Source organism: Cornus florida, unplaced genomic scaffold (genome assembly GCF_030987335.1).
Source record: "Cornus florida cultivar Cherokee Brave unplaced genomic scaffold, ASM3098733v1 CherokeeBrave_3.0.0_Hap2_Chr02, whole genome shotgun sequence".
NCBI classification, from domain to species: domain Eukaryota; kingdom Viridiplantae; phylum Streptophyta; class Magnoliopsida; order Cornales; family Cornaceae; genus Cornus; species Cornus florida.
In genome coordinates, this window is record NW_026775572.1 from 109,569,076 (window position 1) to 109,594,598 (window position 25,523).

Here is a 25,523-nt window from a genome sequence, read left to right on the forward strand (position 1 = left end):
AGTACGTAGTAACAATATGTTCATATTTACTATAACATTATATATATATATATATATATATACTTGGGGAGAGAGCAAAGAGACAATGATGAGCAATGGAGAGACAGTTGGGCAATTGGGTTTGATTGGGGTAAAAAATAAGCAAAATGCTTTATATAGGGAGTGAGGGCATAATGGTCATCTTGGAGGGTATTTTTGGAATTAATTATAGAGAGTCAGTCACGTGCATGATCATATTGACGGAAAGTGGATTTCGATGACCGGAGGAGGCAAAGTGCTCACTTTTGAAAGTACTACGAGTGATTTGATGATTTTTTTTGGTTCAGGGAATATTTTGCTCATTTGTTGAAAGTATTGTTTTAGAAAAAAACTAATAACCGCTCCTAATTGAATGCGAGTCATCAAAAAAAATATTAATATAATGTATTAATCAATGACATAAAATATTTTAGAAAAATCTGATATACTTACAAGAGTCCTTGTAGCATTATGTAATATTGGAATGGCACAAAAATTACAATTGTACCATTACTATTTCGGAAATAAATTTTTTTTTTTTTTTTTGTTTGGTAATAGTGGAATCTTTACAAGCATATATACCAAAAAACGTCATATATATATGAATATATATATAAGGAGAATAAATGTGAATGCGGCCGAAATGAATGAAAAAGTTGTCCATAGCAAGTTTTCAATACACTATTTCTGTACCAAACATCTAATATTATTGTTTAAATATTTATTAGGCCAAGGTTGGAGTGATATTTAATTGATGTTGAATTATGAACGTATTCAAATTTGACGAATGAGGCGTGGAGAAAGAGAGGGTTGCAGTGCACGGTGGCAAAGCTGCAGAAAGAAACACGGGTTCGCAGTGCACGTGGGTGCATGGTGGCAAATGGGTGACTTCTGTGAAGGAATAGAGGCTATAGAGCACGACCCAAATACATATGTTCACATTTAACATGTTTTTGAATGGTTTAGCAAATACCCATGTTCACATTTTACATAGTAAACTATGAGTGTGTGAGTGATGTATGTGAAATTTTTATCAATGATTAAAAAATAATAATAAAAAAATATAGTATCAATATATGCATCTTAATAAAATAATAACAAAACATAAAGGCATTAAGATTTTTGAAAATGACTCAAATGTCTTGTGTGTTCAACTCTTCAATTCGTGCAAGCCTCCATCTTGAATAGTCTCTTGAGAGGAGGTGGGAACAGTAAAATGAACAGAATCAACCTCTTCCCTGACCACCACTGTCTTCCCTCAAAGACTGGCCCGTCTCAATGGCTTGAAGGTATGGAACATTGGGCAGCATATGTAATAAACAAGATTCACAAGCTGCAGCAATGTTATCAACCAGTAAAAGTATTCTAACTTCCCTTTATTCAAGTCATCATGGGGAAGCCAATTTGAACCACCCGGACCAGCACTAAACTTGTGCACTAGTGACACCCCCAGCTGCATTGGCTATCGAAAACAACCCCAAAGCAGTATTCCTCAAGCTATCCGGTGCCTGGTCATACAAGAACTCAAGATATCCAATAAGCATGAAGGCCTCAGAGATGCCATGAAGGGCGGACTATGGCACGAGCCAGAAGACAGTGATGGAAATTGTGGCATGTTTACGCTTCACTTCAATGAAGCCAGCAACTAGGGTGGCTAGTATTGAAATGAAACAGCCAATACCCATCCGCACCAGGAAGGAGATGCCCCGGTCTACACCCGTGAATCAGCGGATAATAGGGACGAACACACAGACATAGAAGATTACTATGACAAGCATGGAGGTGACTGTGAAGATGGTCATGGAGCCTTCAGGAATTTGAAATGACCTTGTTAGGTGTCTATCCATGGTGAGGGCTTGTTTGTCTGAGAATGTGATTTGTTGGGCATAGGCTGCACTGAGGATGATTCCAGCTGCCATATCTGTCCCATTCGAATAAATGTTTTCAGTTCTTCAACTCTGTGGAAGGTGTTTAGCCGAGGTTGTCTTCTTCAGTGACAATGGCTGCCTTATCAAGAAATCTGCAGCACACCACGAGCAAAAATTAAACTCACCTAACATTTATTAGTCACCAATTTTATCTTCAAATAAATTTTTTATTTTTGAGAAGAAAATTCGATCATTTTTAACCAATGACAATTTGAACCAAGCTTTACAATATAAATGTACTAAATACCAGGTGGTTTGACAGTTCAACAAACTGATAAACCAATGCAATGACTAAAACAAAAGTGATTGATATAAGATGTCAAAGTTAATTCTTCTAGTACAGGTGGAGTGGGGATAATCTAATGAAGGACCAGAGTGCTTATAATTATGAAATGACCTTGTACAAGGCTTAGAATTATGAATATGAGGAACATATAATTCATAATTTTCCTTTTCGAACAAGCAAGAATACTTGGAATGGTAGTCTTACTAGTCCATTCTCACACATCTAGTTATCTACATAGAGGGAAATGGCTGAATCATAAGGACTCTCTCATATAACGATCATGATGACAAAGGATACAGTGGTCTTCATCACTCTGAATTCTACCATACACATGTTTTTGCCAAATGTAATTGACTAATGTTATTAATAAGTCAGTTCATATTAAATACGAAATTACATTAAAAAAAAAAAAAATTAATAAACTTTAAATTGTTGATTTTAAAAATAACTTCATATTGCCTTTCAGAATTTCCTTGAAGTGAAGAGATCCAAAATTTATAAGTTTTCCCAAAGAGTAAGAAAGTCATTCGTTATTGAAAGTACTATCTTTGAGTTTCAATTCACGCAATATCTACCCCATATTCTCATATGTCCAGTGTACTTCATAACGTCTACACAAAACAAACAGAGAAAGGCAGAGGGACTTACTGCATGTGTTGAGTGTGAAGAAGCCTCCGATTGCCAGCTATAGAAGCATCAAGCTCCTCATTCTCATACAACCCTCTAGGATCCAAAACCATGGTTAGACTTCTTTTCCTTATTGCAGCAAAGGAGACTTTCAATAACCGTGTATACGGGCTCCCTACGGGGTCTAGTTTTCGGTACAAAGGATATCCGGAAATGAAGGCAATGACGGATAATAACACTGCTATGGTAGGGACTCCAAATCCCCATGCCCGTCCAAAATTGTGTTGAACATACACCACTTCTATTGTTGCTAACACGGTAGGTAACCCCATGAAGAAGTAGTACCAATTGAAGAAGTTCCCCGTCTTAGTCTTTTCTTGAGGGTCTGTTTCTTCAAACTGATCTGCCCCAAATGGTACCACGCAAGCCCGAATTCCACCAGACCCCAAAGCAGTCAGTAGGAGAGAGATGTCAATAGTTGCCAATTGGCCAAAATTGGCCTGCCTCCATCCCGGTAGTGTTAATGATGAAATTAAACATATCATTCCCTGATTACACATAAATATGGTAAGAGTTAAATTTTATATTCAAACAACAAATAGAAGCTCAATAATTTGACAACAATTTGGTTCGCTAATATAAATGTACGCATGCATTAATTTGCACAATTGTTTTGATAATTTATATTTGATTGTACCATAAAAAATAAAAATCATATTTTGATTCATAAGCACTGAATGCATATGCAAATAACCTACCACATGCATCAGTGACATGTGAAAATATTTTAGAGGACTTTCTAAAATACAGATGATGAATCGACTACTGTATATACAACGTATTTTGTCCACTATTCATTTATGTACTCATTTGAATTCTCCCATGAGGTAAACTAACCATCTCTCTGTTTTCTCTTGGTTAGTTTGTTGAAGTTGACACTGACTTCTCTGTTAGTAGAAAGTTCCACAAATTATCTCCTTCTCTCTTTCTAGAAGTCTCCCTCTACGAAACTTCTCTGTAGGATATTATATTGAAGACCAATCCAATCGACTTTGTAAGTCGTTGAGACCTAGTATAAATAAGAGATTTGGGTAGAGAAACACCAAGTGACATTCTGTGAATAAGTGTGATTGAGTGAGTCCTGGTGTGTGCAACTTCTATACAAAGCTTTTGTGTGGGTGCGTTGTAAAGTGTCCAAATACTTGTGTGCATTGTTGTGTATTATACTTGTCCATTAGTAAAATTTCTTGTTCTTTGTTCAAGTCATGATATTTTTATTTATTTATTTATTATTTTATTTTACTAATGGACAAGTATAATACATTAGTAAAATAATGCTCCTACATTTTCAAACCTCATCTGACCTATATTGTAATGACCTCGTTGACAATGCTGAGGGGTCTGGGGATGAGAACAATGAAGTGTCCTTGGCTTTGCAATATAATGCTAGGATGAATGCCCTTACACGTGAACTCTCTGTTTTTGAGAAATTTGATGATGTCCTTCAAAGGGATAATTTGTTGCTCAACAGGAGACTCAAGCAATTCCAACCAGATGTGGACCATGGATTGGAGCTGAAGAGAGCTGTGAACCAAGTTGAAGAGGCCAAGAGCTTAAGGAACCAGGTTAAACTTCTTTTGAGGACAGATTCAGATCTATAAAGATTTCAAGCATCCTATTGAGCTGCAAAAAGAAATTGACAAGCTTTTGAAGGTAATCTCTCATTTATAAGACACTTAAAATTCTCATTATCCTACTGCACATGATCTCACTCAGTCCCATGGTTCCACATCATCTCTTCCCCTCCCCTGATCCTCTGGTAGGATCAAGGAATCATGATTTTCCACCACTTAACACTGAATGTGTTCATGCTTCACTACTGCTGCATCCTCCTCATGAAAGGCTCTCTCTGACTGACCCCTTCCCATTGTGAACAACCTTTCTTTCCCAAATCTCGAGACACCCAACCACCATGGGGGCTTGGTATGTCTCACCCAGCCTTACCACCTACCCAGCAGGACTCTCTGCCACCATCTCTGATCACACCTCCTGACACATCACGCCCATCCCTTTCCTGTACCACCCTTACGCGCCCTCTCTGGTCTCATGTTGCAGCCCCTTCCAAACTCCATTTTGAATTTCTTCAGCCAGTTACCAATAATGGAAGGACTTATGTGGATCCACCACCATGTACTAAAACTGAAGGCACTCTGGAATGAAAAAGCTGCCTTATTGGCTTCTTTCTCCAAAAGAATCTTCATTTTAAATTGGTCAGTACCATTGCTAAAAATCTATGGACTTCAAAAGGCCTAGTGGACACAGTTGGAATTGCATCAGGCTTTTTAATTTTCAATTTTAGAAATGAAAGTGATTGCAGGCATGTGTTAGATGAGGGTCCATGGACCTTCTCTAACAGACCTCTTGTCCTAAAGCAATGGCATCACAACATGCAGCTTACTAAGGACTCCTACAATTGCATCCCTTTATGGATTAAATTTCAAAACATTCCACTGGAATACTGGACTAACAAAGGCCTAAGCAGTATTGTTAGTGCCATTGACACACCACTCTCTACTGATCAAAATGACTGAGACCTAAAAAAGACTTTCCTATGCTAGGATTTGCATTGAGGTAAAAGCATCTCAGGAGCTGAGTGATTCTGTCTTATTGAAAGTGAGCAAGGATAAGTTCATCAATATTGATGTTACATACCAATGGAAACCACAGTCTTACACAATATTCAATTGTTTTGGTCATCCAGATTCAAAATGCCATAAATCTACCAAATGTTGGGTGCCAATTCAACAACCAAATAAGGGACAACCTCTGAGGCAGTGGACTCGGGTAAAAAAGAAGTCCCCTGCTCTTGATATTGTCAATGGCACACTAGCAAACCTTGAGAATCCATCCTCCCACCATAAGGCCACATCTGGTTCTGATGGTATGGACCTACCCGTGCTTAACAATACTTCTTTCCGACAGAAGGACACATCTGATGTAGCTGTGCTTAGCACAGCCATGACCTGTGAGTGGAACCCTCTTCAACCTATTCCACCACTCCCAGTTCCTCAAACCTCACCATCTAACCCCGGATCCCATTCCAGCACCGAACGACATGTGCTAGTGGGGCAATGATTACATCCAATGATTCTCCTCCACCACCATGTTATTTCAAACAAGTGCTTATCCTCTAAATCTTCATCATCCCAGTCCTCTAATAGATTCAGTGTCCTGTTTTGCCATGCATCTAAGGAGGGCCAAATCACCATTAAAACTTCAAATGGAAAAGCTCCTTTGACATCACTGTTTCTGAGAATGATTGTACTGCACTTCATGGTCAGTCAAGACCTAATCCTAGAATCACTCCTAAGGAGAGAAAGTAATTGAGAAATAATGCTAGAAGAGTTGCTAAGGCAGCTCAGTCTGCATCCAAAAAGGCTTATAAACGGTTCTTTGAGGACCTACAAACCCCAACAAAGTAACAATTTTTGCTGCTTGGAATGTGAGCGGTGAACAATTCCTCAAGACAGAGAGAAATTAAAAACTTTTTGATGGAAAATCATCTTAATTGTGTTGGACTCCTTGAAACTAAGATTGGAACCTAGGAGGCACGGACATGCCTAAAAAGGCAAAGAATCCGTGTTGGACACGGATATGAGTCGGACATGTGTCAGACACGCCAAAAAACGTGTCTGGATATTTTTAATTATTTTGAATATTCGGATACGGCGGACACGCCATATATATTCGGATTTCGGACACGGCGGGGACATGCCATGATATTTTTTATAAATAAGTAAGGCACTTGGGGATTTTAAGAATGTTTTAGAAAGAAAGTTAGGTTGAAGTATGTTGTACAGTATTGTATGAGTTGTCGCACGTTTACAGTTAGTATTGTATGAGTTGTCACCTACCCCTCATTGTCATATATAGAATTACCATGTATAGGGTTTACTTGTTCTCCACTCACCTACTCCCGTAGCCTATCCTATATAAACACCATTGTATTATTGTATTACTCACTCAATAATATATACGTTTTCATATATTCTCTTTCTCTCTCTCTCTCCCTCTCTCTCTCTCTCTCTCTTTCAACATGGTATCAGAGCAGAAATCGATCCCTCTTTAAATTTTTTTTTTCTTTAATCTTATTCAGACTCTCTGATCTTGATTCCATCTCAGCTTTCTCTCAACAATCTCTTCTCGGCAATCTCTCCTCAGTGATCTCAATTCTTGTCTCGGCAATCTCTCTCAGATCCCTCCTCGGCTCTCTCCTCTATAATTTCTTTCGGGTTCATCTCGGCTAGATCTTGGTTCTCTTATCTTGGCTCCCGCTCACTACTATATCTCATTTGTTCGGCAGCTCTTGTGATGGATACTAAGGAATCCTATCTTCTTGGGTCAATCACCAGCACCAAACTGAAAGGCTTGAACTACCTTCAATGGTCTCGAGCCATAGAGGTGTTCTTACAGGCTCGAGGAAAACTGTCATATGTTAAATCAACCAAACCCACCAGTGATAAAAAGATTATTGAGGCTTGGGAGAAAGAAGATGCTTATATTATTACTTGGTTATGGAACAGCTTGGAGCCTGAGATCTTCAACAGCGTGTCATTCCTAGAATCTGCCAAAGATATTTGGGAAAATCTCAGGGACATGTATTATTTAGAGAAGAATATCTCTCGTATTTATCAGTTGTATCAGGATATTTTCAATCTCCAGCAGGGAGATCGTTCAGTTGAAGATTATTACTCAGAACTGAAGGGCGTGTGGGAAGAATTGAATGTCTACTAACCATTGACTACAAACATAGAACAACAAAAACAACACAGGGAGGAGTTTCAGGTGGCAAAATTTTTATTAGACTTAAACCCGAACTCGCTTCGATCAGTTCGCAAATTTTGTCTGGCAAGGAGATACCCACAGCAAGTGAGACTTTTGCTTGAGTTCGAAGAGCATCTATTTATATCCTTGTGATTGAGAAGGACAACCATTATGCTCTTGTTGTTCTTACTGAACAACATGATACTTTCCGTGGAGGACGAGGGTCAGAGGTCCTTCCAACGCAGGCCGTGGTACTCGTGGCGGCAGAGGGGGTTGCGACAGCAAGAATTATACTCATTGTGGCCAAAACAATCACTCCGTTGACTTTTGCTGGGCTCTTCATGGCAAGCCAGCTTGGACTAATCAAGCTTCAGTTTTGGAGGAGACTACTCCCACTCCTGCGAATGAACAAGTCATTCTCTCCAAAGCCGAATATGATTCTCTGGTAAAGCATAAGCGTGCAAATCAGCCCTCCTCCACCGCTACTATCGTTACTTCAGGTAATACGTGTCTCCATGCTTCATCTTCTACTCCTTGGATCATTGATTCAGGGGCATCCGATCACATGACAGGTAACACATCTCTTCTTTCTGATATTTCTCATGTTTTCTCACCATTGGTTGTTACTATAGTGAATGGAAAATTATATACAAGTGGAAAATTACAAAAATGGAAAGAGAATAAAAATCAAATCCCTAAGCAAAAGCCTAAACATAAGCCTATAATGAAGACCCAATAAATCTGCCACAATCATCGAGTAAACCTATAGATATGATTTCCATCTTCCTAATCCCACTTCACCCTCTGATTATAGACCTATATATCTTGTTGTAATGTCTTGTAAAAAAGAATTTCAAAGCTCCTTGCTAACAAGTTAAAGCCCATTCTGCCTACCATTATTGACAAAGCACAAAATGCCTCTATTAAAGGTAGGAAAATTGTGGACAACATCATATTGGCCCAAGAACTGTTAAGAGGGTATCATGAGGACCTTTATCCTCCTAGATGGACACACAAGGTTGACCTACATAAAGCTTATGACTGTCGCCATTGGAAATTCATTCTTAATGTCCTTAAGTCAATGCACTTTCCTCCCATTTTCATTTCTTGGATCAGATCTTGTATCTCAACTGCCTCCTTCTCTGTGTCTGTCGATGAAGAACCCTGTGGTTTTTTTAATGGTAGATAGGGGGATCCTCTATCCGCCTACCTCTCTTTATCATAGCTATGGATGTTCTATCATCCATAACTAAGCAGCTCGCCTCTTCTAAAAATTATTTTAAATACCATTGGAGGTGTAAGGATACCAAACTCTCTCACCTTTCATATGTTGATGACATCTTTATGTTCTGTCATGGTGATTTCAGGTCTACACAGATTATTAAAAAGTCCATTGATACCTTTAGCATGCTCTTTGATCTCTCCCCTAATCCAAACAAAAGTCATCTTTTCTTTAGTGGGGTACCTACTGCCATCCCAAATGCCATTTGCAGCTTATTCCAGTTTCCATGTTGTACCCTCCCAATTAGGTACCTTGGGCTACCCCTAATTACTTCAAGACTAATTACTAGTGACTTCCAAGCACTCATTGATAGAATGCTATCAAGAGTGACAAATTGGACAGCTAGAGCACTTTCTTTTGCAGGGAGACTACAACTGATTCAAGCTACTCTCTTCAGCATTCATACCTTCTGGATAAATTTACTGATGCTGCCTGCTAAAGTGTGTGACCAAATTGCTCAAATACTACAGAGATTTATGTAGCCAAATTTAGAGCTAAGGTTGTACGGAATCAGGTCTGCATCCCAAAACAGGCTGGAGGTCTTGGCATCTATGACATCCCACAGTGGAACAAGGCATCTATTCTAAGGCACCTGTGGACACTTTGCTCAAATGAGTCAAATAGCATCTCAAAGGAATCGACTCTAAAGCATCTCATCAAACAAAACATTTGGGATATCAGTATACTAAATGATAGTTCATGGTTCTAGAGAAAATTGTTACAAAATAGGCACCTTGGTCAACATTTAGTCAAGCACAAGATCAACAATGGAGCTACAAGTATGGTCTTCTTTGACAATTGACTCCCATGTGGCCCCCTTTACCAGGTATTATCTAAATCTGCTGCTCATAGACAGGGAATGATGATCAACAAATATATGGAAGTATCTTCTCTACTCTTAAATAATCTCTCTCTAACCTTGTCTCTGTGACAACTCAAACCTACCTGCCCCAAACATTAACTCCAATGATTTCATCCAATGGACACCATCACCCACAAAGATATACACTCAAGCATACCCTCAAAGCCATTTCACAACCTCTACCCTCCAAGCACTGGCACAAACTGGTGTGGTTCAGCAATTATATACCCAAACATTCTTTCTGCCAATATTTAGCAATACGAGAGAAGTTATTGACTCGAGATAAACCCTCTTTATTTCACAACGCAGCCAAATGTGTGTGCACTGTGTCTCAATGTAGCAGAGAGTCATGAGCACCTCTTCCATCAATGCTCTTACTCTAAAACTATAAGAAATGGGATATAAAATAAGTGTGGATTTTTACACAAGCCCTAATTGTTGGAATGACTTCCTCATTTGGGCATCATCTATGTGTGGAGGGAAAGGAACAACATAAATTTTTTGAAACAAATCCTTACCTTCGTTATAAACTTTGAATTCAGTGATCAATGCCGTCCCATTGAAGCTGTTCATGGTTAAGAAATGTAGAAGTCCATATGTAGAAACCATTACCACTGAATGGAACCTTCCCAGCTCCTTCTTCGAACCATCACTTTCCAACACCTTAGCGCCTTAACCACCTTCACCACCACCATAACCACCATTATATAGTATGCTTTCGGGTTTGTTGATTCTCCAGCTCAGGTTTATGGTTCAGTTAGTGCGTTTTGTTTTCATCTGACTGGGCTATGGTCTTAGGTTTTGTTAGGTTAGTTTCAAATGAGCAATTGGACTTTTGTCTTGGATCTTTGGGATCTATTTCTTGTTTTGTTTTTGACTTGTGCCCTTTGGCCTTGCTTGGCCTCTAATGTTCGGGCCTTGGGGTATGCTCCAATTATACATGTATTTTTTTTTTCTTTTTTTTGTTATGTTACTTACTTAATTATTATTATGGCGATTAGCTTAAGGAAAATCAAATAACGGTTTGTCAACAGTTCAAACTGTCCAGTGGTAGGGCATTGAGCCAAGTAGAGCTATTTTTTTAATTCAAAAGCTCTGCTATTTTCAATTGAACATAGTTATATCTAAAAATTACAGAATAAAAAACACATTCAAATTAAAGCACTACTCTGTTAGTTTCTTTATTCACATAGAGAGAGAGAGTGTGTGTCTTACCATTAAGTACATTATGGAGGAAATTATTATGGTCCAGAACCGTTCTACACCTGCGTCGGCCACGAAGCCCCCGATCAATGGTGTCAAGCTTGTAAGGATATCAAAAATGGTGAAGGTGTTGAATGCTTTGGTAATCGGCATCAGAAGCTGCTTGATTAAGTGAATAATCACATTTACTTTAAGAACTAGCATAGCAAACTTCACTGATGCATCAATTGCTGCACAAATTAAACAATGCCATCATTTTAAAAACAACATTTGGAGAAAGAAACTTCTTGTTATTGTTATCAAACTTATATAAATGATTACCAAAAATGAAGGGCATAGTGATTAATCCACCCTTTTTCTTTGGAGCTATTTATTCTGTAATTTCTTCTCTAACTTCATCATTTTCCTCTATTTCTACTATTTCTTGGCCGATTTCTTGGGTAATTTCTTCTCTGACTTCATCAATTTCCTCTATTTCTATGATTTCTTGGCTGAGTTCTTGGGCCTGTGCAATTGTTTCAATTATCTCTTCAATTATGTCTTCTATGATCTCCAGTGCCTCAATATTTTGTTCATTGAGTTCCGGTACCTCTATAATTTCATCCTGAATTCATACGACAGAACTACATTAAAAAAATGTGTGGCTGATCCACATTCATACAGTTCACTTATTTTCTGAGGCACTAACATTGACTCCACTTCTATAATTATATATATATATAGATATATAGTTCAATATTTGTCAAATTAAATTGAAGGGATTTATAGAATAACATAAAAGCTTAGAAATAGATTAAGATGCTTTTAAAAATAGTACTACTTCAGGCTTAAGCATACATATGTATCAATAAAATGTGCAATTCAACTTGGCATACCATTCCTCTCTTTAAGCTTCTCACTGTGCTACCAATCAACCCCCACAAAAGCCCATTGCATCATTTAGTACTTGTCATTATAATATATATATATATATATATATATATATATATATATATATATTTGGTCTAAGAGAGAAAAAACAAAACTTTGACTTAAGCCTATAAGATCTCCATATATAACCCAAAGATTGATCACAAACATGATCATCATTATAAACTCACTTAAGAATTTAAGTACATAGATATGTAATTGAAGCAGCAATTTCAAAGGTAAGTTTAAGATTACAGAGTGAAAAGTTAAGATTGACAGAAAAATATTGCTACATTTGGTCCAAATATGTGAAAGAAAAGAGCAATAATCACGTTAAAAAATCAAAGAGTTAATTTAGATGAGAGAATGACACTTACATGGTCCATATCTTCACAAGTTCTCTGCACTTCTTTTTTTTTTTTTTGAGATGAGCTTCAGAATACTAAATTCTCTCTGGTCACTATGAAAGCAACGGACACAAAATTCTCTCTTGGTTTCGTTTGAGATGAGCTTCAAAATAGAAGTGTTTTATTAGAAGTCAGAAATAAGCACTTCTTTAAAGTTGATACATGACTTACATACCCAACATATATAGGCATACTATTACCATTTTTTGTAAGAGGTTCTTAGTCCATCCCTATTTCAGAAGTGCTTAGAGCCTATGACCTAAATGTGTGATTTGGTTTATTCCCTAGCATCTATGAGAAGCATTGAAGAACCACAAACTAAAGTTGGTACACCTTTTAAGCTCATCCCTACTGCTGTATTATTGTAAGCACTTTGATAATGTGATGGTTAGTGTCAAATGGGCTATCAATTTACATATAACAAATCAATTTGGTTGCTAAATTAATTAACCTAGAGGTGATGGTTAGTGTCAAATGTCTGAAATTGAAACTTAATCAATGCAGTGTTGGTGATTGAATACAATTTTAGAGTTTAGTAGTTTTGAATTGATGCTAACTCGAGGCATCAAAAAATAATAATAATATTAAACCTTGTTTATCAAGTACAAGAGCAAGTATCAAGAAAGGAATGTAATACACTAGACAATTACTTTAACCGAAACTAGGGCTGTCCATTAAATCCGCAAATCTGTGAGTCCAATCCGATCTGTGGACTGGATTGGCTTTTTAATCCATCGGATTGATGGCTGTTTATAAATAAGTAATTCGTAAAGATCAGATCGGATCACATTTCAAAAATATGATCCAATCCAATATACTTTTTTTTAAGAGTACTAAAGTATTTGGAATGGTGTGCTATGCTCCTTGATGGAATGATAACGTGTGTCGATATGCTTACTTCGTTCATGAAATACTGGATTCTTCGCTAGAGCAATTGCCGAACGATTATCCATGTAAATCTCCGTAGGATTTTCTTGTGGAAATCCCAAGTGTTTCAGCACATTTCTCAACCAAATACCATGACACACAGTTGAGCTGGGTGCTACGTACTCAGCTTCACATGAAGATAGGGTCACTATGGGTTGCTTCTTGGATAACCATGTGAACGATGTATTTCCCATGAAAAAGACAAATTCAGTTGTGTTTTTTCTTTCCTCTAAATCTCTACCCCAATCACTATCTGAATAGCCAGTAAGACTAAGCTCATCAGCTGAGGTATATACCAAACCATCATTGATTGTGCCTTTGATGTAGCGGAGTATCCTCTTTGCAGCATCTAGTTGTGATTGATCTAGTTCTTCCATATATCTGTTAATCAATCCAACTCCATAGAGTATATCAGGTCTGGTACAAGTCAGGTATCGTAAAGTTCCAACTAAATTTTTAAAGTATGTTGGATCAACATTTCCTCCATCTTCATTCTTTCTGAGTTCCAGTCCGCTTTCTACTGGGGTTAATACCAAATTGCATGATTCCATTTTGAACTTCTTGAGGATCTCCTTTGCATATCTACTTTGGGAGATAAAAATTCCCTTATCTCTTTGTATCACTTCTATTCCAAGGAAGTGTGCCATTAGACCAATGTCTGTCATTTCGAATTCTCGAATCATGTTCTTTTTGAATGCCAACATAGCTGGGTTATTACCTGTGAAGATTAAATCATCAACGTACAGACATGCAAATAGTACGCCTCCTTTTGCATCTTTCTTCATGTATACAGCATGCTCGTATGGACATTTCTCAAATCCATTATCCTGAAAATACTTATCAATTCTTGTATTCCATGCACGTGGAGCTTACTTTAGCCCATAGAGGGCTTTCTTCAACCTGTACACCTTGTCTTCATGCCCGACTTTTACGTATCCCAACGGTTGTTCAATATAGATTTCTTCTTCCAAAAATCCATTCAGAAATGCTGACTTTACGTCGAGTTGGTAAAGCTTCCATCTATTCTGGGTAGCAACAGATATCATTAGTCTGATTGTCTCTAGTTGGGCAACAGGAGCAAACACTTCACCATAATCTAATCCTTTTCTTTGTTTGTAGCCCTTTGCTACGAGGTGTGCTTTATATCTCTGAACTTCACCTTTTTCATTTTTCTTTGTCTTGTAGACCCATTTCACTCCAATAGGTTTATGACCTTTTGGTAGACTAGATAGCTCCCATGTATCATTTTTCTCTATAGCTTTGATTTCTTCATCCATGGCCGTCTTCCATTTATTCTCTTGGATAGCTTCTGTGAAGCTAACAGGATCACTATCCAGAAATAAACATAACAAATTCTGATCTTCCTCCATTTCAGTAGCTTCATATATTTCCCCAAGGATTCTCATTTTTCTGGGTCTTTCACTTGAACTCTCCTCTGACGATGATAATGAGGGATCATTTCTAGAAGGTACGGGAGATCGGTATGGAAGAATCTGTGGCACCGTTACAACTTCTCTTGCTGCATTTTCTTTATCTTCTTCAAGAACGAGCTCTATATTTTTAACTGTTTGGTCCTGATCCCAATTCCAAGCTTCATCTTCTTCAAAAATTATGTCTCTACTCATAATAGCTTCTTTGGTGATGGGATTAAACAGCTTATATCCCATTGTTCTGTTACCATAACCGACAAAGATACATTTTTGTCCTTTGTCATCAAGCTTGGTTCTTCTGGCTTCTGGGATTTTGGTGTAGGCAATACACCCAAAAATTCTGAAATGATTAACGCTTGGTTTGTATGAACTCCAAGCTTCTTCAGGTGTCTTTAAACGAAGTCTTCTGTCTTTAAACGAAGCCATATTTGTTGCGGTTATAACATTGCACATTACTTTGGTCATAACTTTGGCGATTATTGAAGGTGCTTCCTCTGCCTCTAGATCTTCCTCTTGATGGCTGACTTCTTCTGCCTTGATTATTATTTCTTCTACCACCGCCTCTGAATCCAGCACCTCGTCCTTGATAGCCACGGCCTCGGCCTCAGCTTCTTCCTTGTCCTCTTTGTGAGGTTCCCCATTGCTCTTCTCTATTTTCATTGATTGTAAGCTTTGATTAAAGAGCTTGATCCAGGGAACTTAAGGTGAACTTTTTTATTGATTCTTTGTTCGTGGATTTCTAGTGTGGCCATTAGCTCGTCTACTGTCATTGCATTAAGATCCTTTAATTCTTCAATAGCAACAACAACGTGCTCAAATTTTGAGTTGAGAGATCGCATAATCTTTTCGGGCACACGAACATCTTCGATCTTATCTCCATATCTTCTAATCTGATTAACAATAGTCAATGTTCTGGTGAAGTATTCAGAAATTGACTCGTCTTTCATGTGCAACAATTCAAATTCACCCCTTGGAACTTGGAGTCGAACTTTGATTGTTTTTTCAATCCCTCAATGTGCTTTGCAAAGGATTTCCCATGCTTGCTTGGAGGTGTTGACGGCGGAGATCTTTTTAAAACTTGCTTCATCGACACTTCGATAAAGCAGATATAACGCCTTCTTGTCTTTCTTTCTGGCTTCTTTGAGCGCTGCCTTCTGGGCTTCGCTTAAGTCATCTAGTTCCTTTTTTGAAGCCATAGTTGTTAAAGGCTCAAGGCGCACTAAGGCGCAAAGGTGCCTTGGAGCCTGAGGCGCAAGGCGCAAGGCGAGGCGCGCGCCCGACTGAAGCGATGCGCAAGTTGAGAAAAAAAAAATAAAAAATAACATCCAATAAAGATGCAAAATCATGTAAACCAAATACATAAGTTTAATAATCAACATGCTAACATAAAGATGCAAAAGCAAACTAAACCAAATATTGGTGTTCAATAGTCAACATAGTAACATAGTAATTACTAACATAAAGATGCAAAAATGAACTAATTAAATAAAAAGTAAAACAAACATAGAAATGTTCACTTCATCAGTTCATCCTAACTCCTAAGAAGAACACCAAAGGATCTAAATATCATCGGATCATCCTCATCATCAATAAACATAGCACCATCTTGATCATCACTTAAAAAGTGCAACAGGCATTTTCACAGCAAAGAAAAAAGAAAAAAAAAAAAAGGCATTCACAGGTCACAGTCCAAAGGAAACAATAGCAGGCATGCATTTTCATAGCTAAAATAGCAACATTAGGAAACAATAACAGGCGTTACAGGCATGCATTTTCATAGCTAAAAAGCCTAAAATAGCAGCATTTCACAGGCCACACTCCAGATGAAAAACTAACAGGCATGTTGATAATTGATAGCTAAAATAAATAAATAATTAAAAAAGAGAAAAGCAAGAGCAGAAGGAAAAAAGAAAAACAGAGAAGAAGAAGGAACAAAAAAAAACAGAGAAGAAAGAAGGGGGGAAAAAAACAGAGAAGAAAGAAGGGGAAAAAAAAAAAACAGAGAAGAAAGACAAAATAAAAAAAAATAGAAAAGAAGAAGAAGAAGACGCTGGTTGCCAGAGAAGAAGACAGACAGAGAGAAAAGCAAGAATAGAAGGGAAAAAAGAAAAACAGAGAAGAAAGAAGGGAAAAAAAAAATAGAGAAGAAGAAGAAGAAGGAAAAAAGAAATCAGAGAAGAAAGAAGGAAAAAAAAAAAAAAAAAAAACAGAGAAGAAGAAGAAGAGAATAAATGGTTACCTAGTTGCCGGAGAGAGAGCTCGCCGGAGAGAGAGCTTGCCGGAGAGTGAGAGAGCTTGACAAAGAGACCCATAGCTCCCAAATATTTCGTACAACAATTGAGCCTAATTTGGGTTCCTTTACTTTTTTATTTGGACTGGTCTTTTAACTTTTTTGGTGGTAGTGGTAGGGACCACCCACCATTTAAAGTTACTTTATCACATCAGAATTTATTATATAAGAAGAAGATTGTGAAGTCTGAAATTCTGAATACAACAAATGTTTAAAAGGCAAAAATTAAAGGAAGAAGACAAAGGCTCACCTCACCATACTCAAGGCGCAGAAGCTGCGCCTTGATGCGCCTGGCGCCCGAGGCGCACGCCTGGTGCGCCTTTAACAACTATGTTTGAAGCTGGTTCATCATATCCATTTTCAATCAAATCCTGCAAGTCTTGTGAGCCAAGGATAACTCTCATTTGAATACACCAATTCTCGTAGCTGTCTTTGTCTAAACGCAGAAGCTGGGGCTAGAAGAAATTGTTGGAGGATGCCATCGGATTTGCTTTACCACTTTGGGTGCTTGATTCTGACAAATCGTAGCTGAATTTGAAAAAATAGACTTCGCGGTTGCGTCTGGAACGGTCCGTTTAGCTAAGAACGGGTTTCTGAACGGTCAAAATCGGCCTAAAAATGACTTGAAACAACCAAAAAAACAAAATTTGGCTCGGCTCGGCTCGGCTAAGGAACTGGCTCGACTCGGCTTAGCTCAAAAATTTGGCTCTACTCGGCTTGGATTGGCTTAGGCGGCTTAGCACATAATATGGCTCGGCATGGTAGCTCGGCTCGGCTCGCCGGAGATGTCGCCTGAAAGTTTGCCGTGTCCGAATATATATGGTGTGTCCGACGCGTGTCCACGGCGTGTCCATGCCGTGCCCGAATATTCAAAAAAATAAAAAATATCCAAACACGTTTTTTGGCGTGTCCGATGCGTATCCGTGTCCAACACGGATTCTTTGCCTTTTTAGGCGTGTCCGTGCCTCCTAGGTTCCAATCTTAGTTTCAAGGAGTCCAACACAATTAAGATGATTTTCCATCAAGAAGTTTTTAATTTCTCTTTGTCTTGAGGGATTGTTCACCCCTCACATTTCAAGCAGCAAAAATTGTTACTTTGTTGGGGTTTGTAGGTCCTCAAAGAACCTATTATAAGCCTTTTTGGATGCAGACTAAGTTGCCTTAGCAACTCTTCTAGCATTATTTCTCAATTACTTTCTCTCCTTAGGAGTGATTCTTGACTGACCATCAAGTGCAGTACAGTCATTCTCAGAAACAGTGAAGTATGTCAAAGGAGCTTTTCCATTTGAAGTTTTAATGGTGATTTGGCCCTCCTTAGATGCATGGCAAAACAGGACACTGAATCTGTTAGAGGACTGGGATGATGAAGATTTAGAGGATGAACACTTGTTAGAAATAACATGGACCCATGGTGGAGGATAATCATTGGATGTAATCATTGCCCCACTGGCACATGTCTTTTGGCACTAGAATGGGATCCAGGGTTAGATGGTGAGGTTTGAGGAACTGGGAGTGGTGGAATAGGCTGAAGAGGGTTCCACTCACAGGTCATGGTACAACAGATGTGTCCTTCTGTTGGAAAGAAGTATTGTTAAGCAGGGGTAGGTCCATACCATCAGAAACAGGTGTGGCCTTATGGTGGGAGGATGGATTTTCAAGGTTAGCGAGTGTGCCCTTAACAATATCAAGAACAGGGGACTTTTTTTTTACCCGAGTCCACTGCCTCAGAGGTTGTCCCTTATTTGGCTGTTGAATTGGCACCCAACATTTGGTAGATTTATTGCATTTTGAATCTGGATGATTAAAACAATTGAATATCGTGCAAGACTATGGTTTCCATTGGTATGTAACATCAATATTGATGAACTTATCCTTACTCACTTTCAATAAGATAGAATCACTCAGCTCCTGAGATGCTTTTACCTCAATGCAAATCCTAGCATAGGAAAGTCTTTTTTTGGTCTCGGTCATTTTTTTTTTTTTTTTTGGGTCTCGGTCATTTTGATCAGTAGAGAGTGGTGTGTCAATGGCACTAACAATACTGCTTAGGCCTTTGTTAGTCCATGGACCCTCATCTAACACATTAACACATGCCTGCAATCAGTTTCATTTCTAAAATTGAAAATTAGAAAGCCTGATGCAATTCCAACTGTGTCCACTAGGCCTTTAGAAGTCCATAGATTTTTAGCAATGGTACTGACCAATTTAAAATGAAGATTCTTCTGGAGAAAGAAGCCAATAAGGCAGCTTTTTCATTCCAGAGTGCCTTCAGTTTTAGTACATGGTGGTGGATCCACATAAGTCCTGCCCTTATTGGTAACTGGCTGAAGAAATTCAAAATGGAGTTTGGAAGGGGCTGCAACATGAGACCATAGAGGGGGAGTAAGGGTGGTATAGGAAAGGGATGGGTGTGATGTGTCAGGAGGTGTGATCAGAGATGGTGGCAAAGAGTCCTGCTGGGTAGGTGGTAAGGCTGGGTGAGACATACCAAGCCCCCATGGTGGTTAGCTATGTTACCCGGACTCGGGTACGGGTGTCGGACACGGGTACGGGTCTAGAGGTCGAATCCACCAATCTATTCAATTATAGGACATAGGGACACGGAATAAAAGTGTCCAAAATTCGGACACTGGTACTTGGACACAGCATACAAAATATTAAAAAATGAAAAATCATATTAGTGATAGTTTGATAGATTTAATCATATAGGCAACTAAGCATGGCATAAGGCAGCAGGCAGCAACTAACAAGATAAATAAGTAAGAGATTATGTTAATTCATAATTGTTAAATAAGTTAAATAACTAAATAAGTACCTTATTGAATTGAGTCAATTGTCTGAATTCTCACACTTACACCACATAGATTCGGATTTTAGTCGTCACTCTTCAGTCTCACAGCATAAAGATACAACACCACAGGCCCACAGTCAGACTCTGCACTTCAAAAGTTTGCATCTGAAAAGGCTGAAATATTATTTAAAATTTATATTGACATTAACATATTGTTATGAACTATTGAACTTATGAAAAAATAGGAAAAAATAAACAAATGCAAAATTGTTGAGTAGAACTGTATAAAGATTAAAGACAGAGATGTTAGAAACTTAGGAATCTTAGGACTTTAGAGTTTAGAATTTCATAATGAATTCAAAGACTTTAAACTTTAAAACCTTAAGGTCCATAATTATATCATTCATATCATAAAGTCATACACTAAGTTCATTAACAGATTACCCATAGGCAATAGCAACAATACCAACTGCCAAGTGCCACTAATTACCAAGTAAGCAAGTACCAACAACTCTGTCTTGGAGGTGCATAAAATAAAATTATACAAGTATGGGTTGATTCAGTTGTATAATCAGACGGAGAAGATATATATACCTGTTCAAGGGTTGTTTGTGTTGCAGTCTTGCAAATCAGAGTATATAGAATAGCAACATAAAAAATATACAGGTCGGAGCAACATAAAAATGGTGCACAAAGAAGAGAGGCGTAGGTGCAGGAAGAAGAGAGAGAAGATGAAAATGGCGTAGGTGCAGGTTGAAGAGAGAGAAGATGAAAATGGCGCAGGTGGCTGGAGCTCTTCTGGCGTGTAAGAATGGTGCACTTCTTGAGCTACAAAATATGTCACAGTCGCATTTAATGACTGACTAAGCCATCACCCCCAAACAGGCCTTTTGATTGATATAAAATCTAATATTATATATTAAGTTGAAATTCAAACAACTTTCATACTTGTGAATCTGTGATGATGTGTATAGAATTAGCAACATTAATTTAATAATAAATATTTTATTTCTTTACCTATAAATGTAAGCAATTATTCTTAATTAAATGATGATGTGAAGTCACAAAATTAGCGTATAGAATTAGCAACATTAATTTAATAATAAATATTTTATTTCTTTACCTATAATGTAAGCAATTATTCTTAATTAAATATTTCATTATCTAACTCAATTGATAACTATAGTCTCTCAAGTACTATATAATTATCTATTGATTACTGTCTCATGAACTCAATTACTATAGAGTTATCTATTGATTAGTGATTATTATAGTCTTATTAGTTAACTATTGATTACTATAGTCTCATAAGTTCAATTACTATATACTTATCTATTCATTACCATAGTCTCAATGGTAAAGTAATGATTATTATAGTATCGTGAGTTCAATTATTATATAGTTATCAATTGATCAGTGATCACTATAGTCTTGTTAGTTAACTTTTAATTCCATGTGTTTAATTATATAGTTATATAGGATCACTATACTAGTATAGCCTCCTTAATTCAATGTGTTTGATTCTATAGTTATATATAGATAACTATACTAGTGTATGATTTTTAATTCCATGTCTTTAATTATATAGTCATATAGGATTACTATACTATTTTAGCCTCCTTAATTCAATGTGTTTAACCATATAGTTATATATGGATCACTAAACTAGTATGAGATTTTTAATTTCATGTGTTTAATTATATAGTTATATAGGATCGCTATGCTAGTATAGCCTCCTTAATTTCATGTATTTAATTATATAGTCATGTAGGATTACTATACTATTATAGCCTCCTTAATTCAATGTGTTTAATTAGGACAAATATAATTCAATGTGTTTAATTATATAGTTAAATGCTTAAATATAAGCTTTTTTTTTTTTTAGTTAAATACTTAATTTTATTCTAATATTTTTGTATATGAATCACTGTACTATGTGTAACCTCCTTAATTCCATGTGTTGTATTATATAGTTAAATGCTTAACTATAAGCTTTTTTTTTTAGTTAAATACTTAATTTTATTCTAATATTTTTGTAAATAAAATAAATAATTTAATGTGTAATTATTTATATAATGAGATTTTTAATTTCATGTGTTTAATTATATAGTTATATAGGATCGCTATACTAGTATAGCCTCCTTAATTTCATGTATTTAATTATATAGTCATGTAGGATTACTATACCATTATAGCCTCCTTAATTCAATGTGTTTAATTAGGACAAATATAATTCAATGTTTTTAATTATATAGTTAAATGCTTAAATATAAGCTTTTTTTTTTTTTTTTTCGTTAAATACTTAATTTTATTCTAATATTTTTGTATATGAATCACTGTACTAAGTGTAACCTTCTTAATTCCATGTGTTGAATTATATAGTTAAATGCTTAACTATAAGCTTTTTTTTTTAGTTAAATACTTAATTTTATTCTAATATTTTTGTAAATAAAATAAATAATTTAATGTGTAATTATTTATATAATTATCTTACTAATAATTGGGTATGTGAGATTTAAATAGAAACGAAACTTAAGTAATATAAATTTAATTTTTTGTTTGTAGGATATTTATACCCTTAAACATGATTAATGAGAATAATTTTCTTAGCAACAAGTGGGTGAACGTGTAAGCTACCGAGCTTTAAATATGGGATAAAAAGTTAATTAATTTAAATACAATGTATATAATATTTTGTAGAATATTTATAAACCTAGCTCAAACATGATTAGTAATTAATGTGAAATTAGTTTACTTTCAATATTTTTTATATGGAAGTTATATAAAAAAGGCATAAGTATTTATTTACCCTTTTTAATGGATTTATGAGATTTAATTATGGAAAAAACCTTTTATTATTTTCTCATATTAGTTGTCCACTTTAAAAAGTCAAAACAAATAAGTCTTATCTTTTGATCATTGTCCTTTATATTTTTTAAAAACAAGCATTAATATTAATAAATAAGTATACATGTAAAGTTATAAACTATTGTGTATTTTATTGTAACAAATTTGTATATATTTTGTTGTATTGATGATGATAAAATAATGTACAAATCCCAATGCTCAAAAATAACCTTGTCTAAATTATTATTTTAATGGACAAAAAGTGACCCACAGTGTTGGGCCACAGTGTTGGGCAATCTCACAGTGTTTCTTGCACTGCTGGCCGGCAATATAAACTCTGAAAAAAAACAGAGAGGGAAAAACAAAAAAGAAAATAAAATAAAACTGGAGATAATATTTTCCATGAATACAAAATTACATAATTGTTTTAACTTACAAAGGAAAAGTAATAAATAGGTTTTATTTTTTATTTTTTTGGGAAGGTAAATGTATTGTATTGAAAGAAACAATTTACAACAGGCCAAAGCCTCAACCAATGGGCCAACCCATAAGTTAAACAGCCCATAAGGCCTTACAGATGGATCAAGACGTATTCAGTCTAGCGTTTCCTAAACTAAAGAAGTCTAAGCCAAAGATCATCTGGTTCCAAGTGGCGACGCAGGTGACGCACTAGGCGCACCGTGCTCATCAGTCTGGAGGCTCTGCCGGCGGCCATATGAAGGAATCAGGCAGATCCCACGTGAGTATCATTCTCCTAGCACAACCAGAGTCTTTAACCACCGGTCCACCATAGACGATAGTCTCTGCCTTAAATAAATAGGGTTATTCTTGTCAAAAATCACACACACACACACACACACACACACACACAGATATATATATATATACACACACAAGAAGGAAGAAAGAAAAGAACACTCAGATCTTTTGAAGGGGCAAAAACGCAACAAATGGTTTAATTATAAGGTTAAAAATGTAAATTTATACTTATCTAATTATCTTAAAACGGTCAACATAATTCTGGTGAGTGGGTTACAACTGGTAACCCACTAACCATAATTTTTATTATTATTATATATATATATACTACCATATACATATACTACTACCATATATATATACACACGTTTCTCAATGAGGCAGCTGTCGGCTGAAATTTGTTTACGCGTGAGAACGTGAACAAGACGCGCCAAATTGGGTAGGTTTCTATGCAAAACCAACGCATGAAGAACCTCGTCTTCTCCAAAACCTTCTTCCTGAAAATCGCGGTGAAACCAGTAATTTCTGACCATTGAAACAAGGGTTTTCTTCAACGACCGTGTCCGATCTTGACCGTACAAGGTCGGACGCATATCCCAAGTCCATGTCCATGTCCGTGTCGTGTCGACACGGACACCCTCGCTGGAAACGACGAGTCCAGGTAACACAGGTGGTTAGGTGTCTTGAGATTTGGGAAAGAAAGGTTGTTCACAATGGGAAGGGGTTGGTCAGAGAGAGCCTTAGCATGAACACATTCAGTGTATGTGCAGCAGCATAATGAGAATTTAAAGTGTCTTGTAAATGAGAGATTACCTTCAAAAGCTTGTTAATTTCCTTTTGCAGCTCAATAGGATGCTTGAAATCTTTATAGATCTGAATCTGTCGTCAAAGAAGTTTAACCTGGTTCCTTAAGCTCTTGGGAGAGTTTAATTTTTGCTCGTGGTGTGATGCAGATTTCTTAAGCCACATGCAATTCAAGAAGCCACAAGAAGAACCCAGAAGATGCTAGAAGCAACCAGCCACCGCCATGGAAGGTGCCGTGAAGAACCATCCAGTGTAAGTCAACCTTGACAGGTTTTACTCGTTTTGAACACTTATTTACTGCCTATAAATAGATTGTATCATATGAAGATATAGTAATATATGCACCTTTAATTTTTAGTTAATAACTAAAAATTAACTCACTCACTAGCCTTTTGAACTTTTTGATTGCTTTTGTAAACTTTGAATACATGTAACATGCAATTAACTTTGCTTTTGTAAGCTATCCGATGCCTGGTCATACAAGAACTCAAGATATCCAATAAGCATGAAGGCCTCAGAGATGCCATGAAGGGCGGACTATGCCCCGGTCTATCACTGTCTTTTGGCTCGTGCCATAGTCCGCCCTTCATGGCATCTCTGAGGCCTTCATGCTTATTGGATATCTTGAGTTCTTGTATGACCAGGCACCGGATAGCTTACAAAAGCAAAGTTAATTGCATGTTACATGTATTCAAAGTTTACAAAAGCAATCAAAAAGTTCAAAAGGCTAGTGAGTGAGTTAATTTTTAGTTATTAACTAAAAATTAAAGGTGCATATATTACCATATCTTCATATGATACAATCTATTTATAGGCGGTAAATAAGTGTTCAAAACGAGTAAAACCTGTCAAGGTTGACTTACACTGGATGGTTCTTCACGGCACCTTCCATGGCGGTGGTTGGTTGCTTCTAGCATCTTCTTGCAGCTTCTGGGTTCTTCTTGTGGCTTCTTGAATTGCATGTGGCTTAAGAAATCTGCATCACACCACGAGCAAAAATTAAACTCTCCGAAGAGCTTAAGGAACCAAATTAAACTTCTTTGACGACAGATTCAGATCTATAAAGATTTCAAGCATCCTATTGAGCTGCAAAAGAAAATTAACAAGCTTTTGAAGGTAATCTCTCATTTACAAGACACTTTAAATTCTCATTATGCTGCTGCACATACACTGAATGTGTTCATGCTAAGGCTCTCTCTGACCAACCCCTTTCCCATTGTGAACAACCTTTCTTTCCCAAATCTTGAGACACCTAACCACCATGGGGGCTTGGTATGTCTCACCCAGCCTTACCACCTACCTAGCAGGACTCTCTGCCACCATCTCTAA

The 25,523-nt window shown here is 36.9% G+C and overlaps 1 pseudogene; it reads right to left on the reverse strand.

Moving 5' to 3' along the window:
* Positions 1-1,036: 1,036 nt before the first annotated feature.
* Positions 1,037-25,523, reverse strand: part of LOC132295544 (protein NRT1/ PTR FAMILY 3.1-like) — a 38,958-nt pseudogene continuing 14,471 nt past the window's right edge.